Below are 21,311 nucleotides of genomic sequence, written 5' to 3'. Positions count from 1 at the left end.
TACTAGACGTTCCATTACTTTGCAAACTGCACTGGTAAGAGCAATGGGACGATAGTGGGAGGTTTCATGTCCCGTAGTGCCTGGTTTGCGGAAAGGGAGAACAATGGCGGATTTCCACAGCTGTGGAAGAACTCCTTGTGACCAAATAAGATTGTAAAGGCGTAATAGGACTGCAAGGGCTGACTGATGTAAATGTTGTAGCATACGAATATGAATGTCGTCGGGCCCAGCTGCCGATGATCGACAAGCTGAGAGTGTTGCCTCCAGTTCTTGAAGTGTAAAAGGCACATTATACTGTTCTTCTCTGAGAGAAGAAAAGTCCAAGGGTGCTAACTCTCTGGCAGACTTTGAGGAAAGAAATGAGGGGCATAGATGGAGTCCCTGAGAAATACGGACCAGATGATTGCCAATTTCATTGGCAACATCTAGTGGGTTTGCTATATCAACACCGGCAACCCGCAGAACAGGAGCCGGGTCAGGAGAATATTTACCACTCAGTTTTCGTACTTTTTTCCAGACTGCACTCATAGAGGAAGCAGAGGTGATGGTGGAGACATAATCTCGCCAGCAAGTGCGTTTAGCGTCACGGATGACACGGCGAGCGATCGCACGCTTCTGTTTAAAATCAAGGAGTCGCTCTGTGGTTCTATTGTACCGGTACCTGCCCCATGCAGCGCGTTTCAAAAGTACTGCACGAGCACAAGCAGGAGACCACCAAGGCACGCATTTCTGAGAATGCCTGCTCGAAGTTTGGGGTATAGAATGAGAAGCTGCGGTGAAAACGGAGGACGAGAAGAGGTGTAAAAGCTCATCGATGGAGGACGAAGAAGGAACCTCTTTAAAAACAGTCAGGTGTGAGTAAAGGTTCCAATTTGCCCGATTAAATTGCCAGCGTGGGGTGCGAAGAGGTGGCGAATATGAAGGGGAAGTAAGAATGATTGGGAAATGATCACTGTCATGTAAGTCCGGGAGAACAGACCAAGTAAAGTCTAATGCGGCGGAGGAAGAGCAAACTGAGAGATCGATGCAAGAGAGAGTATGAGTCCGAGGATCAAAATGGGTGTGAGTACCTGTATTTAAAACATGGAGGGGGTGGGTGGCAAGAAAAGCCTCTAACTGAATTCCACGGGAATCACAGTGAGACCCTCCCCAGAGGAAATGGTGGGCATTAAAATCACCAAGTAACAGAATCGGTGGCGGTAATGACGAAACAAGGAAGGCAAAATCCGGAATAGATAATGCCCGAGAAGGAGAGAGATATAAAGAACAGAGCGTATACCACCTATGTAAGTGGACACGGGCTGCTGTGTAATGCAGCGAAGTATGAATAAATAGCTGATGGTACGGAATATCAGTGCGGAGAAGAAGGGCACTTTCATTAAAGGTCCCATCAGGAAAAGGATCTGAAGAATACAATAAATTATAGCCTGAGATGTGAGAAATAACAGCAGAGTGTAATTTTGGTTCCTGTAAGCAAACACCAACAGGGGCAAACTGGGAGAGTAACATCTGAAGCTCACCCCGATTACCCCTGAGGCCGCGTATATTCCACTGTAAAAAGGCCATGATTGGCAATGATAAAGATACTTGAAATCCGCAGGTAAGGGTTCCTACGGACTAGAAGGGTTAGAAAAGTCCACATGCGGAGGCAGTGGAAAATGTTCAAGCAGCGAAGGAACGGTGCGCTGTGAAGAAAGGAGTTGCGCAGATGGAGCAGAGGAGAGAGAAAGAGCGGAAGGTGGATCAGTGTCCATTGATGGTTTGGTCTCTGCAATATATTCAGAGATTGCTTCAAGTGTTTCGGAATTCAGAGATGTCGTATGGGAGACAATATTGGGAATGGTAGGGGGAGGATGAGTAAAGATTGGAACTGTATTGGACTGTACCAAGGTAGGGGGGGGCGAAAGGGTGGAGGGAACTGGAGAAGCGTGGCAGGGGACAGAAGAGACAGGAACCTGGGAGGTGGCAGAAGAGGAAGAAACTTGGGAGGGAACAGGGGAGGAAGGTACATTACGAGGAGGAGGGTGAACCTCTGCACTTGTAACTGAGCCAGTGAGAGGGGAAGAACTAGGGACAGAGACAGGGAGGGTAAAATGAGGAGGTGGAAGATGGGTAGGAGGTGTTACCGGACCTTTTTTTGACTTTTGAGAAGTAGAGGGACGATTGGGAAGAGGTGTCGTACGAGGTCTCGTCGATACTGAGGCTTGTAAGAGAGAACTCGAAGAAGCGAGATTAGACTGAGGCGTTGAAGTAGGGACGTCTGAGCCGAGGACAGCAAAAGGATTAGATACAGGAGTGATTATGGGAGAGGTAACCACAGAGGTGGGTGTAGAAGATGGGATACCAGAAGTGGGGGGACGTTTTGAAACACGGGAATAAGAAACACGTGGGAGTCTCCCTTGGAGGCGGAGATGAGAAACTGCCATGGCATAAGGGAGACCTTCTGTCTCTTTGAGGTAACGGATTTCCCGCTCGTTTAAATAGACCTGACAACAGCGAAAAGTACGAAGGGTGAGCCTCATGACAGTTAAGGCAAGAGGGAGATCGATTGCAAGACGTATTAGAATGGTCATCGGCACCACAGACTGGGCATTCGGCGATAGATCTGCAATATTTCGCTGGATGGCCAAATCGCCAGCAACTTCTACACTGTTGTGGTGTAGGGATCACCTTTCGAACTTGTAACCGATGTCCTGCTATATAAACGGAGGATGGGAGTTCTCGGCTGTCAAAAGTTAAACGAGCCACATTGCTAGGGTATCGTCTCCGCCCACGGGCAGGAAGAACGTAAGTGTCTACCTTGAGGATTGGGAGATCTTGGAGTTCCAGCTGTTCTAGAATGTCGGTGCCACATGTCTGGAAATTTTGTTGAACTATGGTATGGGGCAGAATAACGGTACCACTACAAGAATTGAGGGAATGATGTTTTTCAAGGGTGACAGGAACAGTATCTATATGGGAAAGACGAGAGAGCTCAAGAGCCTGGGTAGCATTCTGTACGGTAATGATGCGCGTACCGCTCTTAAGAGCATGAAAAGAAATATCTTTACCAACATGGCGTAGGAGTGCCTTGCCAATACTATGGTCAGAAAGATAGGCAGTAGAGGAAGTTGGTCGTAAAGTGAAGAATTTAGTCCACTGTTCAGTCTGAAACTGAGCGTGGAAAGGTAGTGAAGGACGTGTCGATCGTTTCTGAGAAGAACGAGAAGGTGAAGGTGGAGAAGTATCATCAGCAGGTAATTGTCGTTGACGTTTAGGCGTGGGACCAGAGTTGGTCCGACGTGGAACGGGTCGGCGATTTGAAAATTGCCGCACCGTAGAGGGAGAGGCCGGAAGTATAGTCAGAGGAGAGCGAAGGTCTGATAAATCGAAGGAGTCAGTCGAGGCCTCAGTACCTGAAGCGGGTGAGGAAACAGCACCGGCAATAGGTACAGAGGCATGAGGAATGTCTGAAGAGTGGTCCAAAGACGAGGCGGGGTCAGAACGGGGTGCGGTATCAAGAAGGGGCCCGGGGGTACCAGGTTCATGGACTAGGGCTGCCATGGTTAGGTTACTTCTTTCTTTTTGTTTTTAAGAAAAAAAAAGAAAGAAGAAAAGAAAATAAAAATAAAAAAAAGAAAAAAAAAGGGGGGACCGGGGAGGGATAGTTCCTAGGAGGAATGAAAGGGCCAGAAATCTCCCTCCGCGCCCAAGAGGACTCGACACCGCTAGTAGCGCAGATGCAGCATGGAACCCGTGCCATACCCTACCCTTCATGCCAGTAAACCAGCAATCTGGGATAGCAACCTCACATCTGCCGAGCTACCTCGGTGGACAAAAGAGAGGGCGGCCGGATATCCGCCACAAAGCATACCTCCTTCAGCCACCACCCCCGGAATCCGAAAGGTGGCTTCCAGAGATACACCCGTCGCCCAAAAGACACCCAAAGCTACTCCGGGATACCGGAGAGGGATCGGGACATCCCTAGGCAATCCAGATTCCACGGCAAACTACGCCACCGCCAAGAAACCTCAACGGAATGGGATGGACCCCGGTGTCCTTTCCCCTACCTAGGAACTAGCGCGCCTGTGGGAGAAATCACGAAGGCTAAAAAGAGGAAGGGCAAAAGGGAGGGGTGAGGAGGAGGAGGAGGAATGGAAAAAGGGGAGGATGTATTATTTTGAAAAATCACAACACTGATAGCACTTTAATTTCAAGGGTCATGACAGTTAGAGGGTTAAAGTGTAAGGTAAGGAGATTGTAATTCAGGGTATCAAAGTTTTAACTTCAATGTCTGGAAAGGCAACTAGAATGTGATTGAGCCATCTTGCCTAGGTGGAAAATGGTTAAAAATTAAAAGTAATATGTGTATATATTTACATTATATACCACATGAATTAAGTAAAAATGCATTTTTCCTAATTGCAGCGTCATCGACTTGTGAATACTGCACTGAGTGAGGAGCTGCAAGCTGGAGTCCATGCCCTGTCCATTATAGTAAGTGTTGTGTAGGCTGGTAAAGTGAGACTCTGTTTGTAAAATATTAATAAAGATTGAGGAATAAAAGTCAGGATACAGTTGACCATCGGTTAACACAATAGTTTCATTCCAGAAAACTGCATGTAATTAAAAAAAATAATTTAACATAAACTGAGGAACATATGGGAAAAAATAGTTATATCCCTTACCTCCCAAAAAGCCACTTAATTTTTTTTAGATCTTGAAATTGTAAAAACAATGATAATAGTGTTAATAGTGCAGAATGTATTAGAACGTGGGGCAGAAGTTTGTGGTTATAGGATGTGGGTGTAGGAGGAAAGAGAAGTGATTGGTGGAATGATGAGGTAAAGTGTGTGATAAAAGAGAAGATAGCTTATGAGAGGTTTTTACAAAGCAGAAGCGATGTAAGAAGGGCAGAATATATAGACAGTAAAAGAAAGGTGAAGAGAGTGGTGAGAGAATACAAAAGGAGAGCAAACGATATAGTGGGAGAGGCACTATCAAGAAATTTAGCTGAGGATAAGAAAAAATTTTGGAGTGAGATAAACAAGTTAAGAAAGCCTAGGGAATGAATGGATTTGTCAGTTAAAAACAGAAGGGGACTCAGTAGATGGGGAGCTGGAGGTACTGGGTAAATGGCAGGAATATTTTGAGAAACTTTTAAATGTAGATGAAGAAAGGGAGGTAGTAATTTCATGCACTGGCCAGGGAGGTATAACATCTTTTAGGAGTGAAGAAGAGCAGGATGTGAGTGTGGGGGAGGTGCGTGAGGCATTATGTAGAATGAAAGGGGGTAAAACAGCTGGAACTGTTGGGATCATGACAGAGATGTTAAAAGCAGGGGGAGTTAAAGTGTTGGAGTGGTTGGTATTTTTGTTTAATGTTTTAGAGGGGAAGGTACCCAGGAATTGGCAGAGAGCATGTAAAATTCCTTTATATAAAGGGAAGGGGGACAAAAGAGAGATTGTAAAAATTATAGGGGAATAAGTTTACTGAGTCCTAGGTAGTAGGTTGGTAGACAGCAACCGCCCAGGGAGGGAATACCGTCCTGCCAAGTGAGTGTAAAACGAAAGCCTGTAATTATTTTACATGATGGTAGGATTGCTGGTGTCCTTTTTTCTGTCTCATAAACATGCAATATTTCAGGTATGTCTTGCTACTCCTACTTACACTTAGGTCACACTACACATACATGTACTGTACATGCATATATATACACACCCTCTGGGTTTTCTGCTATTTTTCTTTCTAGTTCTTGTTCTTGTTTATTTCCTCTTATCTCCATGGGGAAGTGGAACAGAATTCTTCCTCCGTAAGCCATGCGTGTTGTAAGAGGCGACTAAAATGCCGGGAGCAAGGGGCTAGTAACCTCTTCTCCTGTATAAATTACTAAATTTAAAAAGAGAAACTTTTGTTTTTCTTTTTGGGCCACCCTGCCTCGGTGGGATATGGCCGGTTTGTTGAAAGAAGAAGTTTACTGAGTATACCAGGTAAAGTGTATGGTAGGGTTATTATTGAAAGAATTAGAGGTAAGACAAAGAACAAGACTGCAGATGAGCAAGGAGATTGTAGAGCGGGTAGGGGATGTGTAGATAAAGTGTTTACATTGAAGCATGTATGTGAAAAGTATTTAGATAAAGGTAGGGAAGTTTTCATTGCATTTTTGGATTTAGAAAAGGCATATGCTAGAATAGATAGGGGAGCAATGTGGCAGATGTTGGAAGTGTATGGAATAGGTAGTAAGTTACTAAATGCTGTAAAGAGTTTTTATGAGGATAGTGAGACTCAGGTTAGGGTGTGTAGATGAGAGGGAGTGTTAGGTAAGACACATATGCAACAGTTAGGTATCTACTTCAAAATGTTTTGCCTACACAGTAGGCTTCTTCAGTGAAGTATAGAAAAGTTGGTAGAAGCAGAAGAGATGTGAAGACGACGTAATCAGTCCTTCACCCTTGAAGACGGTTTTGAAGTGGTCAGTCTCTCAGCCTGGAGAAGAGTATTTGTTCCATAGTTTGAAACATTGTGAAGTTGAAGTGACAGTATGGAGCCTTATATACTGTCAGGAGGTGAGCTGTAGGCCACTAGTAGAAGAAAGAATGTAATCGTTGAGAGGTCACATCCCTCTCAAATAAAACTATTCTTACTTGTAGAATTTGTCCAAGATGTTTTCTGTTCTTTACCAAGATACCATTGTGTTGCAGTGTCTAACAGAGTGAATATTTTAATATTCATTCAGGAGAGAGGGAGATTACTTCCCAGTAAAAGTAGGTCTTAGACAGTGATGTGTAATGTCACCATGGTTGTTTAACATATTTATAGATGGGGTTGTAAAATAAGTAAATGCTAGGGTGTTGGGGAGAGGGGTGGGATAAAATTATGGGGAATCAGATACAAAATGGGAGTTGACAAAGTTACTGTTTGCTGATGATACTGTGCTCTTGGGGGATTCTAAAGAAAAGCTGCAAAGAGATCAGTGGATGAATTTGGGAGGGTGTGTAAAGGTAGAAAGTTTAAAGTGAACATAGATAAGAGTAGGTGATGAGGGTATCAAACAATTTAGATAAAGAAAAATTGGATATCACATTGGAGGGAGGGAGTATGGAAGAAGTGAATGTTTTCAGATATTTGGGAGTTGACTTGTCAGTGGATGGTTTTATGAAGGATGAGGTTAACCACAGAATTGATGAAGGAAAAAAGGTGAGTGGTGCATTGAGGTGTCTGTGGAAACAAAGAACGTTATCCATGGAGGCAAAGAAAGGAACGTACAAGAGTATAGTGGTACCAACACTCTTATATGGGTGTGAAGAATGGGTTGTAAATGCTGCAACAAGGAGGCAGCTGGAGGCAGTGGAGATGTCCTGTCTAAGGGCAGTGTGTGGTGTAAATGTTATGCAGAGAATTCGTAGTGTGGAAATTAGGAGGTGTGGAGTTACTAAAAGTATTAGTCAGAGGGCTGTTGAGTTGGTTTGGTCATTTAGAGAGAATGGAGCAAAGTAGAATGACTTGAAGAGCGTATAAATCTGTAGAAGGAAGGTGGGGTAGGGGTCATCCCTGAAAAGGTTGGAAGGAGGAGGGGGTAAAGGAGGTTTTGTGCGCAAGGGCCTTGGACTTCCAGCAAACATTTGTGAGCATGTTACATAGGAGTGAAAGGAGACGAATGGTTTTTGGGACCGGATGAGCTGTTGGAGTGTGAGCAGGGTAATATTTTGTGAAGGGATTCAGGAAACCAGTTAGCCGGACTTGAGTCCTGGAAATGGTAAGTACAGTGCATGCACTTTAGAGGAGGGGTTTGGGATATTGACAGTTTGGAGGGATGTCTAAGCTGTCATGTCTGAGCACCTCTGCAAAGACAGTGATTATGTGTGAGTTCTGGTGAAAGTGTTGAATGATAATGAAAGTTTTTTCTTTCTTTTTGTTTTGTTTTTTCTTTTTGGGTCCTCCTGCCTCCATGGAAAATGGCCAATGTGTTAAAAAAAAAATTGTAATTGTAGACTGATATAGTAATGTGCATTAGTCAAAGATCCCGCACCCACAAAATATCTGCTAGCAAAGGGAGGTGTCTTATTATTTGGTTGGCCTACTTGTACAGCAATAAGGGAGCCTTAAAGGAGGGGGTTAATAGTGGTTCTTCATATTGAGTCATTATATCTACACCTGTCAGCATTGTGCCTTTGCATCCAGTTATTTGAAATGATAAAGGAATACAAAACACAAGTCTGAAAAGGAAGATAGTCACTTGACTTATTCTCCAGCATAGAATGAATGGTGGGTTCAGCACTGTAAATTCTGCCTTTGAAACTTAAGTGGTTTAAATATCTGGGCAAAATTATAAGATAATTACCACATCATAGTCAGGTGACTAACAGGTATGGATGTTGCTGAAAGAATCAAACTTTAACAGCTTGAGAGGTAACCTACAAATTAATGTATGTACATATAGTATTGTAATCCTATCATCTTTGCTCTGCTGGGAATATATATTTAGGACTATATGTACATATTGTAAGTAGTAGGTTGGTAGACAGCAACCGCCCAGGGAGGTACTACCGTCCTGCCAAGTGAGTGTAAAACGGAATCCTGTAATTGTTTTACATGATGGTAGGATTGCTGGTGTCTTTTTTCTGTCTCTTAAACATGCAAGATTTCAGGTACGTCTTGCTACTTCTTCTTACACTTGGGTCACACTACACATACATGTACAAGCATATATATACACACACCCCTCTGGGTTTTCTTCTATTTCTTTCTAGTTATTGTTCTTGTTTATTTCCTCTTATCTCCATGGGGAAGTGGAACAGAATTCTTCCTCCGTAAGCCATGCGTGTTGTAAGAGGCGACTAAAATGCCAGGAGCAAGGGCCTAGTAACCCCTTCTCCTGTATAAATTACTAAATTTAAAAAGAGAAACTTTCATTTTTCTTTTTGGGCCACCCTGCCTTGGTGGGATACGGCCGGTTTGTTGAAAAAAAAAAAATAAGTACATATATGATTGTGAATTTTTTCTCTACACTTGAAAAAGCTTGTAGTATAGCAAAATGTTGTCTGTAAAGTACTATCTACCTTTTTTCATTTATTTCCTGTGAATCATCTTTAAAAATTAATTTTCCTAATTTAGTACAGTGGACCCTCTCTTTTCGTTGGGCTCTGTTTTCGCTGATTTCTTTCATCGCTGATATTTTCCATAAAATTATTGACTGTTTTCGTCGCTTTCCTCCATTCTCGTTGGTGGTACGGTAAAAATATTAGCTCTGTTTTTGTTATTTTCCTCCGTTCTCATCGGTGGTACAATACATGTCCGAGTCTGCCGTGCATACAACCTCCGACACACACATTCTGAGAAGGCAGTATCGCTTTGTTTATAGGTGAGTGAACATTACTGTGCAGCTTATAGGAATTATTTTGTAAGTCATTGTTTCTTGCACTTGTTTATTCTGTGCGACTGCTAAATATGCCACCATGGGCCCAAACAAAGCTGCTAGTGCCAGTCCTTTGGTAAAGAAGGTGAGAAACACAATAGAATTAAAGAAAGAAATCATTGAAAAATATGAATGTGGCTTACATGTGATTGACATCGCGAGGATATACGGCAAGCCTACATCAACCATCAGTTCCATCATAGCGAAGAAAAACAAAATCAAGGAAGCTGATGTTGCAAAAGGGGTAAAAGTGATAACAATACAGAGATCACAAACACTGGAAGATGTCGGGAAATTGTTGTTGGTGTGGATCAACAAGAAACAATTAGCAGGAGATAGTATTGTGCAGTCAGTAGTTTGCGAAAAGGCAAGGCAGTTGCATGCCGATCTCGTAAAGAAAATGCCTCGAATAAGTGCTCATGTTAGTGAATTTAAGGGCAGCAAAGGCTGGTTCAAAAATTTCAAGAAGTATAGTGGCATACACATTGTTGTAAGGCATGGTGAGGCAGCGAGTTCAGATAAACATGCGGCTGAAAAATTCGTGCATGAATTCTAGGAGTACATAGAGGCTGAAGGATTCGTCCCCCAACAAGTGTTCAGTTGTGATGAAACAGGCCTCTTTTGGAAGAAAATGCCAAAGAGGACCTACATCATGCAGGAAGAAAAGGCACTCCCAGGACATAAGCCTTTGAAAGACAGGCTAACACTCTTGCTCTTTGGTAATGCTAATGGGGATTTAAAAGTGAAGCCTTTATTGGTGTATCACTCTGAAAATCCCAGAGTGTTCAAGAAACAGTGTCACCAAGAGTAAATTGTGTGTGATGTGGAAGGCTAACGGTATGGTATGGGTCACGAGGGATATTTTCCTTGATTGGGTCAATGAAGTGTTTGGCCTGAGTGTGAAGAAATACCTCCTGGAAAATTAATTGCCACTCAAGTGCCTCCTGGTAATGGACAATGCTCCTGGTTATCCTCCAGACCTGGATGACCAAATGGTGGAGGAGGTTAATTTCATTACAGTGAAGTTCTTGCCCCCTAATACCACTCCTCTCATCCAGCCCATGGACCAGCAGATCATTTCAAACTTCAAAAAACTCTACACCAAAGTAATGTTTCAAAGGTGCTTTGATGTGACCTCAGGCACTCAGTTGACCCTAAGAGAGTTCTAGAAAGATCACTTCACTATCCTCAGTTGCATAAGCCTTACAGATAAGGCTTGGCAGGGAGTGACTTCCAGGACGATGAACTCTGCTTGGAGAAAATTGTGGCCAGATTGTGTCCAAAAGAAGGATTTTGAAAGGTTTGAGGCTGACCCTGTTGACCCTACACCTGTTGTGCAATCAATTTTGGCATTGGGGAATTCCAAGGGGTTGGATGTGAGTGGCCAGGATGTGGAAGAGTTGGTGGATGACCACAGTGAAGAGCTAACTACAGTGGACCCCCGCATAGCGAACTTAATCCGTGTAAGAGGGCTGGTCGTTATGCGAAATGTTCGCTATGCGAATTAATTTTCCCCATAAGAAATAATGGAAATAAAATTAATCCGTGCAAGACACCCAAAAGTATGAAAAAAAAATTTTTTTACCACACTTACTTTTATTGAAGATCTGGTGATGATTGATGGGATGGGAGGAGGGGAGAGCATTATCTTCTTACTGTTTAGAAGGGGAATCCCCTTCCATTAGGACTTGAGGAAGCAAGTCCTTTTCTGGGGTTACTTCCCTTCTTCTTTTAATGCCACTAGGACCAGCTTGAGAGTCACTGGACCTCTGTCGCACAACAAATCTGTCCATAGAGCTCTGTACCTCCCGTTCCTTCAAGACTTTCCTAAAATGGGCCATAACATTGTCATTGAAATAGTCACCAGCACGGCTTGCAACAGCTGTGTCAGGGTGATTTTCATCCATAAAGGTTTGCAGTTCAACCCACTGTGCACACATTTCCTTAATTTTTGAAGTAGGCACAATGGATTCCACAACTGGCATAGGCTTCTCAGGGTTAGCCCCAAACCCTTCAAAATCTTTCTTAATTTCCATACTAATTCTCACCCTTTTTACCACAGGGTTGGCACTAGAAGCTTTCTTGGGGCCCATGGTCACTTATTTTCCAGAAACAGCACCGAAAACACTGTAAACATTGGACGCGTCTCGGACGAAGTTCGCTGAGCGGGTTTTTGTCTACTATGCGGGGCAAAATTTCAGCGAACAAAGCGTTCGCTATGCGGATTGTTCGCTATGCGATGCGTTCGCTATGCGGGGGTCCACTGTACTGAAGAGCTGCAAGAGCTTCATCTGTAACAGCAACAAGAGCACAGCAGAGAAAAATGCTTCAGGGAGGAGGAAGAGAGTGAAGAGATTAAGGAGATTTGTGCAATGTGGAGTGGGGTGCAAACATTTGTGGAGGAACATCACTCTAACAAAGCTGTTGCAAGCCATGTCGGCAACATATACAATGACAATGTCATGTCCCATTTTAGGCAACTTTTAAAGAGACACCAGAAACAGAGCTCTCTGGAACACTTCTTTGTGTGACAGGGGTCCAGTGACTCTCAAGCTGGTCCTAGTGCCATTTAAAAACAAGAAGGGAAGTAACCTCGGATAAGGACTTGTTACCTAAAGTCTTGATGGAAGGGGATATCCCTTCCGAACAATAGTGACTTCTCCTCCCTCTCCCCTCCTCTCTGTCTACCATATACCAAGAGTCTTGAGTTCTCATTTTCTGATGTAAATCTATATTTAATGTATTAAAAATTATTTTTTGTTAATATTTTTGGGTGGCTGGAATGGATTAATTGGATTTACATTATTTCTTATGGAGAAAATTAGTCAATTTCACATTTTGTTGGACACACTGGAACGAATTAAAGACGAAAAGGGAGGGTCCACTGTATTTGTTTGTTTGCAGTTTAATAACATTTACATATTGCTTCAAATGAAGTGAAATTTTTTTAATTTTACATCAAAATTTGCTTATTTTTTGCAGGCACAAACTCCAGCTCAGTGGGAAAGAGAACCTCGGGAAATTGAACCTAGTCCCACATGCCGAGGAGGTTTTGGCAAGTAGTAGATCCACAATATGAACAATATTGTTACTCTGAAAGTTAATAATCAGTTCTCTTTACATGTAAATATGTACTGTGCATAAACAGTAGTGTGATTTGCTGATTTTTAATTCCAGTTACAGTATTGCAGTACTGTAACAAAAAAGCAGTTAAACCCATAAGAGTCATAAAGCACCTGGGGGAATAAAGAGGCAGTTAGGCCCAATCCAAAGAAGGGAAGGACAGTCCAATTCTTAACATTAAGAGCCCTCATTGACATCAAGGAACCTTCCTTGAGGGTAATATTTTTTATTAATTGTACTGTTCTATCAATATAATTAGAGTAATTTTTTTGTCCCAAATGCTAACAGGAGCTACTGTGTTACCCATACAGGTTTAACACTTATGTTGTAATATAACATTAGTTCAGTGATCCACCGAGATATAACATCCCTACCCATCCTTCATATTGCACGAATTATTTCACACTTCCAGAAATCTACTCTGGATATTGGTATCACAAACCTTAGGGATATTTAAATACAGTGGACCCCCGCATAACGGACGCCTTGCATAGCGGACAATCCGCATAGCGGACGCTTTGATCGCTAAAATTTTGCCCCGCATAGCGCCCAAAAACCCGCTCAGCGGCCTTCGTCCGAGACGCGTCCAATGTGCGGCCTGAGCCAGCCTCATATGTTCCGCCGGTGGCATTGTTTACCAGCCAGCCTCCGCGGTAACATTCAAGCATACAATCGGAATATTTCGTATTATTACAGTGTTTTCGGTGCTGTTTCTGGAAAATAAGTGACCATGGGCCCCAAGAAAGCTTCTAGTTCCAACCCTACAGCAATAAGGGTTAGAATTCCTATAGAAATGAAGAAAGAGATCATTGATAAGTATGAAAGTGGAGTGCGTATCACCGACCTGGTCAGGTTGTACAAGAAACCCAAATCAACCATCTCTTCTATTGTGGGCAAGAAAACGGCAATCAAGGAAGCTGTTCTTGCCAAAGGTTTAACTGTGTTTTCGAAACAAAGATCGCAAGTGATGGAAGATGTTGAGAGACTCTTATTGGTGTGGATAAATGAAAAACAGCTAGCAGGAGATAGCGTCTCTCAAGCGATCATATGTGAAAAGGCTAGGAAGTTGCATGAGGATTTAATTAAAAAAAGGCCTGCAACTAGTGATGATGTGAGTGAATTTAAGGCCAGCAAAGGTTGGTTTGAGAGATTTAAGAAGCGTAGTGGCATACATAGTGTGATACGGCATGGTGAGGCTGCCAGTTCGGACCACAAAGCGGCTGAAAAATATGTTCAGGAATTCAAGGAGTACATAGAAACTGAAGGACTGAAACCTGAACAAGTGTTTAATTGTGATGAAACAGGCCTGTTCTGGAAGAAAATGCCAAGCAGGACCTACATTACTCAGGAGGAAAAGGCACTCCCAGGACATAAGCCTATGAAAGACAGGCTTACTTTGTTGATGTGTGCCAATGCTAGTGGTGATTGCAAAGTTAAGCCTTTATTAGTGTATCACTCTGAAACTCCCAGAGCGTTCAGGCAAAAGAATATCCTCAAGGCTAATTTGTGTGTGCTGTGGAGGGCAAACAGTAAGGCATGGGTCACTAGGGACTTTTTCTATGACTGGTTATACCAAGCATTTGCCCCCAATGTGAAAGATTACCTAACTGAAAAGAAATTAGAACTTAAGTGCCTCCTGGTGTTAGACAATGCCCCTGGTCATCCTACAGACGTGGCAGAGCGACTTTATGGGGACATGAGCTTCATTAAGGTGAAGTTTTTGCCTCCTAATACCACTCCTCTCCTGCAGCCCATGGACCAGCAGGTCATTTCCAACTTCAAGAAACTGTACACAAAAGCTATGTTTCAAAAGTGCTTTGAAGTGACCACAGACACTCGATTGACTCTTTTAGAGTTTTGGAAGGATCACTTTAATATCCTCAATTGTGTAAACCTTATAGGTAAGGCTTGGGAGGGAGTGACTAAGAGAACCTTGAACTCTGCTTGGAAGAAACTGTGGCCAGAATGTGTAGACAAAAGGGATTTTGAAGGGTTTGAGGCTAACCCTGAGAGGAGTATACCAGTTGAGGAATCAATTGTGGCATTGGGGAAGTCCTTGGGGTTGGAGGTTAGTGGGGATGATGTGGAAGAGTTGGTGGAGGAGGACAATGAAGAACTAACCACTGATGAGCTGATAGATCAACTTCAAGAGCAAGAGGCCAGACCTGGGGAAACTGGTTCAAAGGAGGGGAGAGAGAAATTGAAGGAATTGCCTACTTCAAAGATTAAGGAAATGTGTGCAAAATGGCTTGAAGTGCAAACCTTTTTTGATGAAAATCACCCTCACACAGCTATTGCAAGCCGTGCTGGTGACTGTTACAATGACAATGTTGTGAACCACTTTAGACAAATCATAAAGGAACGAGAGGTACAGGCCACTATGGACAGATATGTTGTGCGAAAGAAGTCCAGTGACTCTGAAGCTGGTCCTAGTGGCATTAAAAGAAGAAGGGAAGTAACCCCAGAAAAGGACTTGCCTCCTCAAGTCTTAATGGAAGGGGATTCCCCTTCTAAACACTAACACTCTCTCTCCCCTCCTCCCATCCCATCAATCATCACCAGATCTTCAATAAAAGTAAGTGTCATGTAATTGTGCATGCCTTTTTCAGTTTGTGTGTACTAAAATTAACATTTTTTTGTGGTAAAAAAAAAATTTTTTTCATACTTTTGGGTGTCTTGCACGGATTAATTTTATTTCCATTATTTCTTATGGGGAAAATTCATTCACATAGCGAACATTTCGCATAACAGCCAGCCCTCTTGCACGGATTAAGGTCGCTATGCGGGGGTCCACTGTATACAATAAAATATTATTTTTAATAATAATATAACATGGAAATCTGTTACCTGTGGATAAAATTGTACAGAAACTCTCTAGTTTCATTTCCAACTTTGGTTTGTGACTGTACATGATTGATACTTTCTTTTTAAGCAATTCAGTGATGTGTGTGTAGTAATTTTTTATATAACCCTAATCAACACTCTGGTACAGTACAGTGGTACCTCGGTATACATCCGCTTTGGAACAAGTCCAACTTGGTGTATGTCCTGTTTGGATGCGAAAATTTTTGCTTGGTATATGACTTTTGTTTGGAATACAACTCGCATGCTAGAACTTGTATGGGTCAAAATGAGTAATGACACTGCATGCTACCCATGTTTACCTCTCTCTCCAAAGCCATAACTGCCCACTAGTGTCAGCACGCCTGTTGCTGCCATTCAGTGAACAACCCGCACTGTAACTCTCTGTGAATTTTCATGTGATTTTATGCTTTTTTGCATAAATTTTTAGTAAATTCATTAACTACGAGTTCCAAGAAAGTTAATGAGAACAGCCAAGCGATGAAGAAAATGGTTAGGATCACCATGGAAGTGAAAAAAGAGATTGTTGAAAAGTATGAAAGTGGCACGTGTATCTGGGACTTGGCTGCTGCATACCGTATGCCGAGAACAACGGTATCTACAATTGTGAAAAGCAAAGGGGCACAGGGAAGAACTGACCACTGAGAAGTTGCAGGAACTTGAGAAGGAGGAGCACAAGACTAAGATGGATGTAATCTCTCTTCAGGCTCGGAAGAGAGATAGAAGAAGCCCCTACTTCATTAATCAAGGAAATCTTTGCCAAATGGAGCAGCGCTGTATAGCCCTTGTGGTTTAGCACTTCTTTTTTATTATAATAATAATAATTTGCCAAATGGATGGACGTCAAAAACTTTACAGAGAAGTACCACCCCAACAAAGCCCAAACAAGCTGCAATAGCATTGTCTGGAATGAACAGACAATGTCACATTTCTGAAACATCCTGAAGAGAAGGCAGAAGTAAAGTTCTTTGGACAGGACAAATTTTTAGTAAAAGTCAAACCTGGTGAGCTTCAGCCTGATCCAAATAGGGGAAAAGAGACAGGAAAGAGAAGGGGACTCTCCTTCCTAACAATAACATTTCCTCCTCCTCCCTTCTCAGCACTATTCTAGTAAACACTCGACTCTTTTCAGAAAAGTAAAGTGAGGTTAAATTTGCATCTATTTCATCTAATTCTTTTGTATTTATGTATTTTAGTATTAAGCAGTGTTTAAATTACATATTTTAGTATTAAGCAGTGTTTAAACTATTTTATACAACCCCATCAATGTATAATATACTAATAACAATAGGATTTTTTCATGGAAACGGATTAATCATTTTCCCTATATTTCTTATGGAGAAATTCGTTTGGTATACATCCTGTTTGGTACAAGTCCAAGGTCTTGGAATGGATTAAGGACATATACCGAGGTACCACTGTATTTCCCAATGAACATATGCATATTATAGAATAGGCAAACTGTACATGGAGATTATTATCAATGTCATTGAGTGGAACAGATTCATCATTATTATTACATTCATGGGGGAACACTAAACCCATGCAGGTCATAACATACATCAACTACTAAAACTAACATACAGATTTTTTTTTTTTTTTTAGCAGTTTTTGCATGTTACTGATTAGCTTATGTTCCAATTTCTTTCAATTACAAATTTTACAAAGTCAGAGGTTTGTTTTTTCCTATAATGCACCATATGGGGCAGGATTATTTTTATACTGTGCACACTCACCACAGACTCATTCTGTCATGTCTAGGCCAAAATTTACTACTCACAGCATATTTGAGGATATTAAAATGTAGATCTATGAGAGTGACACTGACATCAGTAACTTCGATCTATGTAAAAGACAGTGAAAGGATTAAAGACATCATTGTATTTCTCATCTCTATTGGGTTCTTGTGTGAATCAGTAATTTCATCAAGAATATTATCATTAGTATGAAACTAGTCAAAATCTCTCTCAAGGGAGGTGCTTTGATGTTGATTAGCTCTGGATCCAAGGAAGTGGACCTATCCTTCCCTGGACTGAATGTAATTGCCTCCCATTTCCCTATACACTATGACTCCTACCACTGCCCCGCTATTCTCCATAACCTACTAATTATCCCTCCCTTTTGCCACCTGATACCCCCACTTCCTTCCTGCCCTGCAGTGCTGTATAGCCCTTGTGGTTTAGTGCTTCTTTTTGATTATAATAATAATAATGTATGACTCCTACAGGTTAAGTGCTTCCCTCTGATTGTAATAATAATCATAATTATCTTCATTAAGTTTCATTTTATTATCATGCCCAAATTACATCATAATGCTAACCACTCAGATCATATTGTAATCACTAGAATCATATAATCTTTGCCAATTATATTATTTATTTACTCTTAACCCGTAAATGGTCCAAGCAGATCTACGTTCACATGTGTAGTGCTACAAAAGTAGATCTACGTTTTTTTTACATACTATTTTCAAATATAACAAAAAAAAAAGTAGATCAAAGTTTTTTTACACATTTTCAAATGTAAAAAAACAAAAAGATGATCAACTTTTTTACATTCAAATGTTGAAAAAACGTATATATACGTTCGGACCGTTTACGGGTTAATTACCCTCAAGACTTCAAATGGTTACTCACCAGCACTTTCAGGCCTTGCTCTGAAAGGCAAATATATTAGGCAGTGTCATTTGCTGTGTGAATGAACATAGGCCACCACTGATATCTTCTGCCTTGCCTCAGAGAATTTCACCTCCTATCTATTGCTGTCTTACAATAATAGCTCCTGATGACACATGAGAGTGCAAAACATCTAGAGTGAAAGATTTCCATCCCCATGTGGCTTGTTCTACATACTACCACAAAGACAGATCCAGATCTGGCAAACATCACTCATCCTGACTGAACATGCTACCATTAAGACAGAATTGAGCAAGATTAGCATCATCTTGTAATTAAACATACTACTATCCTCTTCAAGGGGGGCTCCTTGGCGTGGTGAAGAGGCTCTTGGTCTGAGGAATTAGACCTGTCGGTCTACTTCCTCAGACCGAACCTAATTACCCCCCAATCCCCCGTTCCCTATCCCATCCTCCCCTTTTTCCTTTCCTCCTCCTCCTCCCCACCCCTCCCTTTTGCCCTTCCTTTTTGGCTTTTTTTTTTTTTTTTTCACAGGCACGCTAGTTCCTAGGTAGGGGAAAGGGTACCGGGGTCCATCCCATTCCGTTGAGGTTCTTGGCGGTGGCGTAGTTTGCCGTGGAATCTGGATTGCCTGGGGATGTCCTGATCCCTCTCCGGTATCCCGGAGGGTGGCTTTGGGTGTCTCTCGGGCGACGGGTGTATCTCTGGAAGCCACCTTTCGGATTCCGGGGGTGGTGGCCGAAGGAGGTATGCTTTGTGGCGGATTTCCGGCCGCCCTCTCTTTTGTCCACTGAGGTAGCTCGGCAGATGTGAGGTTGCTATCCCGGATTGCCGGTTTACTGGCATGATGGGTAGGGTATGGCACGGGTTCCATGCTGCATCTGCGCTACTTGCGGTGCTGAGGTCCTCTTGGGCGCGGAGGGAGATTTCTGGCCCTCCTAGGAACTATCCCTCCCCGGTCCCCCTTTTTTTTATTCTTTTTTTTATTTTTATTTTCTTTTCTTCTTTCTTTTTTTTCTTAAAAACAAAAAGAAAGAAGTAACCTAACCATGGCAGCCCTAGTCCATGAACCTGCTACCCCCGGGCCCCTTCTTGATACCGCACCCCGTTCTGACCCCGCATTGTCTTTGGACCACTCTTCGGACACTCCTCATGCCTCTGTACCTCTTGCCGGTGCTGTTTCCTCACCCGCTTCAGGTACTGAGGCCTCGACTGACTCCTTCGATTTATCTGACGTTCGCTCTCCTCTGACTATGCTTCCGGCCTCTCCCTCTATGGTGCGGCAATTTTCGAATCGCCGGCCCGTTCCACGTCGGACCAACTCTGGTCCCACGCCTGAACACCAACAACAATTACCTGCTGATGATACTTCTCCACCTTCTCGTTCTTCTCAGAAAAGATCGACACGTCCTTCACTACCTTTCCACGCTCAGTTTCAGACTGCACAATGGACTAAATTCTTCACTTTACGACCGACTTCCTCTACTGCCTATCTTTCTGACCACAGTATTGGCAAGGCACTCCTACGCCATGTTGGTAAAGATATTTCTTTTCATGCTCTTAAGAGCAGTACGCGCATCATCACCGTACAGAATGCTACCCAGGCTCATGAGCTTTCTCGTCTTTCCCATATCGATACTGTTCCTGTCACTATTGAAAAGCATCATTCCCTCAATTCTTGTAGTGGTATCGTCATTCTGCCCCATACCATAGTTCAACAAAATTTCCAGACATGTGGCACTGACATTCTTGAACAGCTGGAACTCCAAGATCTCCCAATCCTCAAGGTAGACACTTACGTTCTTCCTGCCCGTGGGCGGAGACGATAACCTAGCAATGTGGCTCGTTTAACTTTTGACAGCCGTGAACTCCCATCCTCAGTTTATGTAGCAGGACATCGGTTACAAGTTCGAAAGGTGATCCCTACACCGCAACAGTAGAAATTGCTGGCGATTTGACCATCCAGCGAAATATTGCAGATCTATCGCCGAATGCCCAGTCTGTGGTGCCGATGACCATTCTAATACGTCTTGCAATCGACCTCCCTCTTGCCTTAATTGTCATGAGGCTCACCCTTCATACTCTCGCCGTTGTCAAGTCTACTTAAACGAGCGGGAAATCCGTTACCTCAAAGAGGCAGAAGGTCTCCCTTATGCCATGGCAGTTTCTCATCTCCGCCTCCAAGGGAGACTACCTCGTGTTTCTTATTCCCGTGTTTCAAAACGTCCCCCCACTTCTGGTATCCCATCTTCTACACCCACCTCTGTGGTTACCTCTCTCATAGTCACTCCTGTAGCTAATCTTTTGCTGTCCTCGGCTCAGACGTCCCTACTTCAACGTCTCAGTCTGATCTCGCTTCTTCGTGTTCTCTCTCACAAGCCTCAGTAGCGACGAGATCTCGTATGACACCTCCTCCCAATCGTCCCTCTACTTCTCAAAAGTCAAAAAAAGATCCGTTAACACCTCCTACCCATCTTCCACCTCCTCATTTTCCCTTCCCTGTCTCTGTACCTGGTTCTCCCCCTCTCACTGGCTCTGTTACAAGTGTAGAGGTTCACCCTCCTCCTCGTACTGTACCTTCCTCCCCTGTTCCCTCCCAAGTTTCTTCCTCTTCTGCCACCTCCCAGGTTTCTGCCTCTTCTGTCCCCTTCCACGCTTCTCCAGTTCCCTCCACCCTTTCGCCCCCCCCCCCTACCTTGGTACAGTCCATTACAGTTCCAATCTTTACTCATCCTCCCCCTACCATTTCCAATATTGTCTCCCATACTACGTCTCTGAATTCTGAAACACTTGAAGCAATCTCTGAATATATTGCAGAGACCAAACCATGAATGGACACTGATCCACCCTCCACTCTTTCTCTCTCCTCTACTCCATCTGCGCAACTCCTTTCTTCACAGCGCACCGTTCCTTCGCTGCTTGAACGTTTTCCACTGCCTCCGCATGTGGACTTTTCTAACCCCTCTAGTCCGTAGGAACCCTTACCTGCGGATTTCAGGTATCTTTATCATTGCCAATCATGGCCTATTTACAGTGGAATATACGCGGCCTCAGGGGTAATCGGGGTGAGCTTCAGACGTTACTCTCCCAGTTTTCCCCTGTTGGTGTTTGCTTACAGGAAACAAAATTACACTCTGCTGTTATCTCTCCCATCTCAGGCTATAATTTATTGTATTCTTCAGATCCTTTTCCTGATGGGACCTTTAATGAAAGTGCCCTTCTTCTACGCACTGATATTCCGTACCATCAGCTATTTGTTCGTACTTCGCTGCATTACACAGCAGCCTGTATCCACT

This window comes from Cherax quadricarinatus, chromosome 31 (assembly GCF_038502225.1).
Source record: "Cherax quadricarinatus isolate ZL_2023a chromosome 31, ASM3850222v1, whole genome shotgun sequence".
NCBI classification, from domain to species: domain Eukaryota; kingdom Metazoa; phylum Arthropoda; class Malacostraca; order Decapoda; family Parastacidae; genus Cherax; species Cherax quadricarinatus.
This window is presented reverse-complemented; position numbering follows the sequence as displayed.